We start from the raw sequence: 11,324 nt of genomic DNA on the forward strand, positions 1-11,324 counted from the left end.
AAAAGGCAGGCCAAGGAGGAATGCATCTTCTGCAGAGGAAGCAGTTTTTATGAACAAAAAATACATGCAAGAGATACACAACATCCTGCCTGCCTCCTGCCACCCATAAATTTAAACCCAAAGCACAAAGTTAAATTGGAGTGTTGGCCAAGGTGGGAGCAGTAATATTCCTGCCCTCCTAGTTGCTGTCATTCCTTTTTGTGAATACTCTGGTCTTGTGTAAACATCCTGTATTAGGTATAGACAGCCCATACTTTCCAGGGTGATCTTCAGAAATACCAAAAAAAAATAATTACAGGATAATATTTTTAAACTTGACTTCTCACATTTACATACAGTTCTAGCAGCTACGCCTTGGGTAGAAACTTGGTAACAAGGAAATTCTGTCTAATGTTTTGCTTAAGTAGTTCCCAGTTTGTGGGCATCATTTGAAAGAGTAACATTTTAGTCCCTGATAGCTTAGGCTAGTATTTCTTCCTGGACAAACTGCAGTATACTTCAGGATACTTAAATAAAAGTATTTGTTTGTCCTGTACTCCTATTTTATTTATAAAGGAAAAAAATTGCAGATTCTTATTGAAGATACAAGATGTCTGCATCTATAGTACAAACAGTAGTGCCATCTGTAAGAAGCAAAGTCTCAAATATTGTGCCCATAAAGAAACATTTTACTCAAAAATATCTGCAGATAATTCAGCTTCCCTCTTTTCATAGATGATCGAGTATGGATTCTGCATTTGCAGCCATGCCTGATGCTTATCTGCTATATGAGTAGTACAAACTAGGTCTTCTAAAACTGAAGTTACTCAAACTATGCCACATTTAAGTCATAGAAGTTCATGTCAGGGCAGATCCCAAAAGATTTCTCTTCCCTTTCCTGTCACTGATTTTCCCTGCTGAATACAAAGCTTTGCATTACATTTTATTTTCTGCAACATCTTTCATCTTGCAGTCAACTTCCAGTACTTCTGTATAACTATCACAGGACCACAGAATCACTGAATCACAGAATCATCCAGCTTGGAAAGGACCTCTGAGATCATCAAGTCCAACCTTTGATCCACTACCACTGTGGTTACCAGATCACGGCACTGAGTGCCACATCAGCCTCCTCTTAAAAACCTCCAGGGACAAAGGTTATGCTGTTCAAGCTATGCAAGCTTCTTCTATTGAATGCCCATCAGTTAAGAATGCCAAAACCTTCCTATGAATGCTAATTTCTTTATTTCTATTTATGGAGAAGAAGCCTTATGACTTGTATAGAACAGGTTCATCATAGTCATGGTGTTTTACATGTAAATCTAAGACTACTTAATCATTTATAGAGCTGCTGGGTGAAGAGAAGCTCTTTTCTCAGCTGTGTATGTGATGAGATTTAACCAGGTAAAAATGGGCACAGTGCAGGGAGAGGCCAGCAAAAGGGTAATGGTGGTGAGGCAACATGTTTATGCAAAAAAACAAAGAAGGGAAACAGGGAGATCCTTTGCAGAGTGGCAGTAGGGGAGAAGGACAGTAGCAATGTGCCCTTTTGTCTCAACATTTTGAAGTTAAAACCGTTTTCTTACAATGTCTGGGAAAAGCAAAATGTGACTGGGGATAAAAAAATTTCTTTCCTGAAGATGGAAAGAAACAATGTGATTCAGCCATCCCTGGACCACTTCATGTGAGCCCCAGATATCAATAGGATCATTTTATAGTCACTGCAGGAGGACACACAGAACCATTCATTATCTTTGCAACATGGTAATGGACTTAGGTTTCCTCTCCCTCTTTAAGTGATTCAATCAGTCCTTTGATTTCTGGGATGTAGAAGGATATTTGAAGAATTCACTTTCATTTTACAGGATCACACAGTATCCTTTGGTTCTAATCCACAAGCCTACACAAGTCATTAAATTCAATAAATCAACCCCTTGAGGGCAGGCTTCACAAACCACAAGTTGCCTAGTAGAACCCAGAGAATCTATACATGGCTCTTCCTGGGTGAAGCCCACTTAGCTTCTTTTGCCTCTCTAATCCTTGCTCAAAAAAAAAAAAAAATCCATCCAGAAGTTCTCTGCCATTATTAGAAGGTAAAGAAATATATCCAGGATAAAATGCTTCTTGTTTCTAAGGTACAACATTTTCTTTTTACCTTTCCTCTCTCCTCTCCTCTTCTCTCCTCTTCTCTCCTCTCCCCTCCTCTCACTGAGTGACCAAATGAAGGGCAACAGCTGCCACTCACCCAATTTTAAAAGTTACTCAGTGGTTGTGCGTTTCTTTTTGCTGATTTGTGAACAAAAGCCAGTTAAAATTCAGCAGATCCCTCTGTTTTACACTGCTCAACAGAGAGAAGCAGTCTAGCTATTTGCTTGATTTTCCTCTATGACTGCAGATTCAGCAGTGCAAGATTTCGTACAATGGATGTAAACGCTTCGCTGCCAGCAGCTTAGCACTTCATCTAGCATTAAAGTTGGTTCACTAGCCAGTCCATTAACAGAAAAGATACTAGCCACTACTATAAACATAGAGATGAATTCAAGATTCATCTCTAATGCCATTCCACAAGGCCACTAGTTACACAGCTAGCTAGTAATTCTTGCCTTTCCAGTTGTAATATTTTGCAGCCTCTTTTCATTCTCTGCCCACCCCCCCGGAACCCCCAAATAAACAAAATTCCACTGTCTTGTGAAAAATGACCATCATTTCTGACTGTTGCTGTCCAGTATGAAACAAATATCCATTTCACTCATATGCTTCATATTTGAGTGGCTAAAAGTTGAGAGCTATCTCATCTAGCTGTGGTGTAGTTGTGATTGAGTTTCTGTGACTTGAGTGCCAGTGAAGACAGTGGGAAACACAAATTGCTTTTACCCAGGATATGGTGCAGAAGAGGAAATATAGCTATAATCATTTACTTCAGCGATTTCTGATTGGAAACTGCCAGTTCTTCAAATTCTGTAAAACTGCAACTCCCATGAGCAAGGAAATGCCTGTGGTTTGTTAGTGTTGTTTTGTACATCTTTCTGACTAGACATCCACATATGTCCTTGTTCAAGTGCAGTCCAGTATCTTTGAGTGCCCTGATATTAATGATAATAGACTTGCTATGTGTTAGCAAAAAGGTTTCTAGAAAAGATCAAATTCTGCTGAAAAAAACCCCCAGCTATTACAACATTCTCCAATTTAAAAATAAGGGCTAATGATTTAGCTACATTTTTTGGTCCAGGAATACACTGCACCTTTGGTCTTCATGAGGACAATCATTTCAAGTGACAGACCTGATGTTTTTGTTGGTGGATCTCATAGTGAGATAGAAGTTGTGGGGAAAAACTTATGTAGAAAATCCAAACGAAACAAAATGCTTCCACTTGAGTATGTCAGAGAATAATTTCCCTGTTTACTCGCCTCTAGGATGAACTTGTATATCCTTTTTGGTTTTTTGTTTGTTTGGTTGGTTGGTTTTTGTTTTGGTTTTGTTTTTAAAAAGTCCCTTCATTCTTTGGATCCACATGGCTGTAGTCATTTCTACGGGTATCTTTCTGACACAAGTTGACCAGAGATACACAATAGAAGAGCATCCTTGTCCCAGCAAGCACTGTTCATAAGCTTATCTGCAGAAAAATCCAGAAGGAAGGATTAGTAAAACCCAATCTTAAACTCATATTTTTTCATATCAAGGCCTGCTCGAGGTTGCCTCTATTTTCTCTCCCCAGGTACATAACTCTTATGTAACTGCTCAGCTTTTAAGCAGTTCTTACATAAAATCTCTAGGGCTCCAGAATAAAACTCTCTTCTCTGTGATCATCTTTTGCCACCTCATCACTTTACTTTTCCACAGTCACTTGGTTTTGATTCTTGAAAATTTACTGCAACTAATTTAGAGCTCAAGGATAAGAACAGGTTATTGTCAGGGAACATGAGGACTTGCAGTACCTCATCTAATTTTTGATAAGCATCCTCATGCGAATGTACACCCTATATTTATTACAATTCAAGAGGAATCACTGTAATTCAAGAGTGTACACAGGGTTATATTACAATAAGCTGCTGCTGAACTCCAAGTTCTTAGCATTATTCAGCAACTCAGTATCATTAAACATACTGATAGAGGTGCAGGGCTCTATATATATAGCATAAATAACTGCAGTTTTCTTTAAAAATTTCTTCACTGAAAATATCTAACAAAATCATGTATGAATCAAGATCATATAAGATTATAGTTTCATAGAACATATGCTACACTTTATAAAATAGAAGAACCTGAATGTCTCCAAGGCAAAACAGAGCTTAGTATTTCCAAGCCACAGGACTCTAATTTCTTCCCCAGGTGATATCTATACATATTCAAACAAGTGGCACCAATAAAATCACACATTTCCAAACACAAGAGATTAGTTTTGTTTTTACTTTTTGACAATCAGCTGCAGTTCATTTTATATAAATTCACGTTTAGCTAAATTTTTAAAATCTGTCTCTCTAACTTAATTACAGTAGTGGGAATTAACAAAGACTATCACATTTATAGACTGAATAAATATTATTCCACTTGCCCCTTGAACTACTGGTTTTTCAGTACAATTGAAGAAGTATTAAATAAATAATTACAAAGCAATCTTGCAGAATTTTCAGTAGGACTAGGAGAGCATCATGTATAGAGACTGAATTTCAGAAATCTCCATCTTCTTGTCTTAGTATGACCTGCATAAGCCAAAAGCAAAGCAAAAAAACATTTCTTTGCTTATGCAAACAACTTTTGGTGTTTATTTCTCAGTAAGTTGCTACTACACATACTTCTAAAGTAGTTTAGACCCTTGAATTACATATTGTATGTGAAAGCTTTGGTAACATCTGACTTGTAATAATCAGTTTTCAAGGACTTGTAAATTCATTTTGTTGTTGTTAAAAACTGTAGACACACGACTAGGGGCATTCTAGTTTCTTCAAGTAGTATTTCTTCAATTTTTTTTTCAATGTGAACTGAAATGCAGTCACTGGAATCCTCAATATTGAGTTAAGTGAAGAACTTCACTAGATCAAAACCCTGCGAATGCAAATCAGTATAGTGTTCAAATGAATGGGCCTTTTGCTTAAATATTCTCTTTATGTTCAAAATATATTTAAAAAAAAAAAGGCTGAATTGGACCAGTTTCCATAGTAAAGATGAGTTCACACAGATGATATAAATCATATAAATGTAAAAGGTCCTTCAGCCTTTAAAAGAGTAAATTACAACATAACGTATATGTTAAAAAAAAAATCATAATTTGAATGCTGATCTACATGTAAATACTGTAGATATGCAGAAAGGTTTTGCCCTTAAAATTCCTCCTGCTTCCATAGAGCTCCTGTGCAAGGAGGATCACTAACCAGCATAGATACAAACTAAAATATTAAATCCCTACAGGTTATTCATGATGCATGTTTTGTAATGCTTCTTGTCTTCTATCTCCCAGATAAAGGTTTTTGATTATTTTTCTTTTGTCTTGTTAAGGGTTAAACAGTTATTTATATGATTTATCAAGAGATCAAAAACCATTGCTGGTTTTGTTTATACTTAGGTAATGCCAATGAGCTAAAAGCATATAAGCAGATATAAATGAAATAACTGCTAGGCCTTGCATGAGGTTTAAGATTGTCACAAGTTCCCTTTCAGTGTCACCAGATGTACAGCTGATTTGGAAAAGGATGGGGCTTACACTTGTGTGCTATACCTATCTGCTAACCAGCTCATCATGCCTTTTCTATACAAAGGTTCCAAATAATCACACAAGACTTCTTCCATTTTACTTAACACTTTCACATTTGTCTAGGAGTTGTAGAAGACTCTGTTATGAAATGTCAGCAGTTATGTAGATAAGCATTTTAACACATATGGGGAAGGAAATGTGAGCTATCTAATGAGAGCTGAGGAATATCAGAGCTCATGTTTTGCTGACTGCATTTGGAAAAAAGTGCTTTCAATCTGAAATGAGATAAAGCAACAAAGGGTGTCTTTCCTTTTCACCAGAGTGAAGATCGTGTGTTTGCTTTTCATGTGAGACTTGCTCTGCAAGGGACTTCCTGGCTGGTTGTCTAAATTCCACACAAATTTATTCAATGCAACTTGAAATCAGTATTCATGAATCTAAAAGGCTTAACTTCAAAAGTACCTACACAAAACATTTTATTTTTCCAGCATTTTTTTCCATGCAAAAACACTTCCTGAGTTTAGCTTAGAGTACACTTTCTTTCCAAGGCTTTTTGTTTGTGGAGAAGGTGTTAGTTAAAAAAGTCTCCAGTTCTGTGACAGACACACAGCAGAAATACAGGCATTAAGAGAAAACTTTTTTCCCAACAATATAGAGCTTAAAAAGCAGCACAGTGAAGAACCATCTTTTTGGTACATTTAGCTTGAATGCATTTTGCACCTTTCAGTCTTGCAGCCTAACACGGCAAAACACAACATGCTTTTGTGTAGCATTTGAGTAATTCTTCCCTGTTGGAATGTTGGTGGGAAAACTGTTTAGCAGGTCATGATCAGAGGCTAAGAAAGCCTGCATCAGACACTGCAACATTCAAAAAAGTGGAAATAATAAAAAGAAACATGAGTATACAATATGAAGGTTTTCCTGGAGTGATGATATTTAGAGATCAAGGCCAGCAAAGATAGGTCAGCACCTTGTCATGAGAAGGACCAAGTAAAGTCGATGCTGTAGCATCACCATAAATACTACATCCTCAAATATTATTTTTCTTAAAAGTTCCACAGTTATTAAGTAGGCCACTGATTTAATACTTTGAAAGCCACACAGATGATTTATGTCTTGATCTGTTACTTACTGTTCTTCTGTCCCTAAAATCATACAAGATTTCCAAGTCAAAAGCTGAAATTCTTACAGGTGAGATGCAAGATCCGTTGATGTCAGTGAGAGTCTTTGCCCTCTAGAAGTCAGCATTGAAACTGTATATTTCTCCTTCTACTTGTCTTCAATAACCTCACCTGGGATGTGCAGTAACCACCTTCTATGGCACCTGGACTCTTACAAGTCTATGGGGACAGATGGGATCCGCCTGAGAGCATTGAGGAAACTGGCAGAGGAGCTCACCAAGCTTTTCTCCATCATCTACCTACCAACAGTTTTGGTTAACAGGAGAGGTCACAGATAATTAGAGGCTTTCCAGTGTGACACCCATCTGCAAGAGAGGCCAGAAGGAGGATCTGGGAACTACAGGCCTGTCAGCCTGACCTCAGTGTCTGGAAAAATTATTGAGCGGTTCATATTGGGTGCACTCACATGGCAAGTGCAGGACAGCCAGGGGATCAGGCCCAACCAGCATGGGCTCAGGAAAGGCAGGTCCTGTTTGACCAGCCTGGTCTCATTCTATGAACAGGTGACCCACCTAGTGAACGAGGGAGAGGCTGTGGACTTTGTCATCCTGGACTTTAGTAAAGCCTTTGACACTGTCTCCCGCAGCGTTCTCTGAGACAAGCTGGTGGCTCATGGCACAGGGTACTCTGCATTGGGTTAAAAACTGAATACATGGCAGGGCCCAGAGAGTTGTATTCAGCAGAGTTAAATCCAGTTGGTAAGTGGTGATCACTGGTGTTCCCCAGGGCTCAGTTTTCGTGCCATTCCTATACTGTATCTTAATTAATTTTCTAGATGAGGGGATTGAGTGCTTCCTCAGTAAGTCTGCAGATGACACCAAGCTGGGTGGGAGTGTTCTCTGCTCAAGGGTAGGAAGGCTCTGCAGAGGAAACTGGACAGGCTGGACCAGCGGGCCAAGGTCAATAAAATGGGGAGGGGGAACCTCATTTAGGGAACAAAATAGACACTATGACAGGACAAATCTAAATTTCTCAGGTGTCAGTGGCTTCAGGCAACTTCCAGTGGCTGAGAGTATGCTCCTCACAGTGGTCTCCCCTACCTGCTCTTAAACTGCTTACAATGTATCCAGGTGTTTTAAAATGAGAATGCAAACTAGCAGATGAAAGGAGAAGGATAGTAATTAATATATATGTGAGTTTAATAATTATCTTCAAGTGTTACCACATCTTCTCATTAAATGTTGAGTCAAAAAAAATCTGTTGCCTCCTGGCAAGGTAATGAGAATACTACCAGATAGATGCTGTGAACTGACTCTTTTTATCCCTTCTCATTGGGACCTTCCAGATCAATTTATCATATCTGATTTATCATTAAAATCTGGAAATCTTCAGGGAATTTATATCGTTGCATCTCAAGCCCGCTTAACTATTTGAAAAACTGTAGTACGTGGACTTACTGCTCACATCATTGCTATTACAAATACAGCACATGCTTCTTTTTGTAGCAGTGTCAGCTAACATGGGAGATCAAATAATTTACCATGTGAAATTACCAAAAATTAGTTAAGACCATGAAATAGCAGAGTTGCTGAAAATATTTTCTAGCCTAAAGAAAAAAAAGGAAAAAAAAAAGGGAAAAAAAAAAAAAAAGATAAAGGCAGGAAAAGTATGAGTTAACATGACTGCAAGTCTGCTTCCTTACAGCTGATGACATTCCCTTCATTTGAAGATCCAAAAATTTTAAATGTGTGATGCTCTCCTCCAGTTTAAAAACTAATCCTGGACAAATTTTAACCTGTGAACACATAATAAGAATCAGCTAACACACTGCAGACGGTGTGCAGACAGCTTTATTAAAAACCAACTAGGTACACAAATTTGCCATTATCAGCACAACAATTCTTGTAATATTTCACCTTTATACTACATAAGGAGAAGCTGCCACTGGGCTGCATCCAAACTCAAATTTCAATTTCAAAAAGCAAAATTTAAAAAAAAAGGGAATTTTTTTATGATTGTAAATGACTTCGATGGAAGAAAAAAAAATGAAAGAGCACCTTGAATGCAGGAGTGAAGAGAAAAAATTAAAGCAACAGTTGTTTTATAAATCTCAAGAGCACTTCAAGAGGCTCCACTGGGAAGGTCACCTACCTCTCCTCCCTCTGCTACCTCTTACTGAGATGAGTATCAATATCCTACTGACTAATGGGTCTTGGATTAGGTACCCAAGTATGAAGTGGGCTGCTAAAGAGACTGCATTTTCTTGTTAAAGCACTTCCTTCCTCCTTTCTTTAACTTCTTGTTAAAGACTTCCTTCTGCTATAATTATTAATAAGCCACTTTTTAACACTAGCTTAATAAGTGAGTAAGTTTATTTTACATTCAGTAACAGAAGTGATGCCTAACTTCCAGCTCCACTATATCCTACATAAGGGTCTCATTTTCTTTCTCAGACAGTATTGAAGCAATGGTGAAGACATTGGCTTTTGCAAGGTAATCCAGTTCCTTCTCGTGCCTATAAAGCATAACATAAATATCATGACGATGCTTACAACTGTGGAAAAATGTCTAGACTTTTTAGAGACTAAGAAATTTGTCCTGAAAAGACTGACTGCATCTCCACCAAAGCGAATGCAAAATGTAAGAACTTGCCAGAAGTCCCAGGTGCAAAGGGGGAATGGGTAGGGTGACAGCAATCTACTACTGCAAGGCCCAGGACATTCAGAGCACATGGGAGAGCAGGAGAGTTTCCCATCACCCTGTATGTCAAGAAGGAGAAATGGAGCTTACAGAAAATAAATTCAGTTTAGGAACCCAATGTGATTTGTAACACCGTATTTCTACTGATCAAAGCACTTTCACACCAGTCCTAATTGCAGGTCCTTTCTTTCAACAACAACAGATCTACCACCTGCTACTAGATAGCCACCACATCTGCCTGCTCTCTGGGTCTCGTCTATGACCTTGATCTCCCTGGCCACAAATCAGACTGTGCTTAAGTCTTGCAGATTATTCCCAGATAGAACTTGGAATATGTTTTTTCCTACCTGTCCATGTGACCCAAACTATTTGTACCTCAATTAACTCAAGTCCTGTTCCTGGGCTTCAACAAATTATCCCTATCCAGAATGGTGCTCACAGAAATATTTTCCCTTACAGGCTGTTGGCTTGTTAATATAACTAACTCCTCTAGTTCAAGCTGTCAAACCTAGAAATTACTTGTTGTTCCTCTGAGTCCCTTCAGAGCCTATGACCATGTTCCTCTCACCTCTCCCTCACCATGAGATTGACAACAACTCCCCATTCACTAGAGTAGGCTGGCCACCAACATTCCTTTGATACATCCGTGCACAATTCAGTTCTTTCATGTTCTGCCCACATGCATGGGCATGCCCTCTTTTAAACCACCTGCCATCATTATTTCACTGTCCATAATGCAAAAGGCCAACCATGGAAGTAATTCAGGAATCTTAGTGTGCCTAAGATTGAGATCTGCCGGTATAGATTTGCAGCAGACCAAATGTTTGTCTGTTTTGAGGCAGGTCCAGTGATGTTTCCACCAGTTCCTGTAACAGGAATTCCTGGAAAATGTTGTTTTTCACAACACGCTCAATCTGAAACAATCTAGGTTATTGGGAAAAGAACAAGTCTTGGAAAGCATCCAAATTACTCAATCATTCTGACAGCTATGGGGGGCCAACTGCAGGAAAGATTTTGTGAGAGCTAAATGAAACTGTTCTAACAGCACATGTATAAGCACAATATGATGCTCCAGCACAGAGCAGGCCACAACCTTGAGGTGCTAATGTATTACTTGCATGTTGAGCCGGATGTTCCCTTCTAGTTGGCCACTTTTTTTTGCTCATTTTCTTATATTTCCTTTGAATTCCTGGCAACAGTAACACAGTGAGCACTGCTTCTCTGATGAAGGAACTCAGGAATACAGTACTAATTTATTCATAGGCACTGAGAGATGGTGATTGATCTGAGAACGGAACTTGCAATTTTCTGTTCCAATTTTGCATCCGACATAAGAAAATTCTGCTTTTCCATAACCCTTTACTACAAGTTTTTACTTTCTTTCAACTTTGTTCCTTCTTGTAATCCCTGCCTAATATGTTTGTCCTTACAGGTGTGGAACTGATCATGGAAATTAGAAATAGCTAGGCAGCTGAAAACTGTTAAAAAAATAAAAGATTAGACATGAGCAGCCTGAAGTGCTACTGAAAACAAGCATCCTTAATGTAAACAAATAGAGGCCACACTTCATAATCTCCATTAGCTCTGGGTCAGCACAGAATCTAGCATAAGTGTAACATATAATTTACCAATACCCACCCTTCACTTTACAGCACTTGAACACTGACTATGCTTTTTCAAGTTCGTACAGAATCCCAGAGAGTTACTGGGTTCTCAAATATTCTAAGGGATCCCATTAAATATTAAGAACGTTTAAACATTTATACAAAGGAGAGAACACAATAAACTGTTCTTAGTAGTTTTTCTATGTGTTTTCAGGTCATGTTTGCAACAT

Source organism: Heliangelus exortis, chromosome Z (assembly GCF_036169615.1).
Source record: "Heliangelus exortis chromosome Z, bHelExo1.hap1, whole genome shotgun sequence".
Lineage (NCBI taxonomy): Eukaryota > Metazoa > Chordata > Aves > Apodiformes > Trochilidae > Heliangelus > Heliangelus exortis.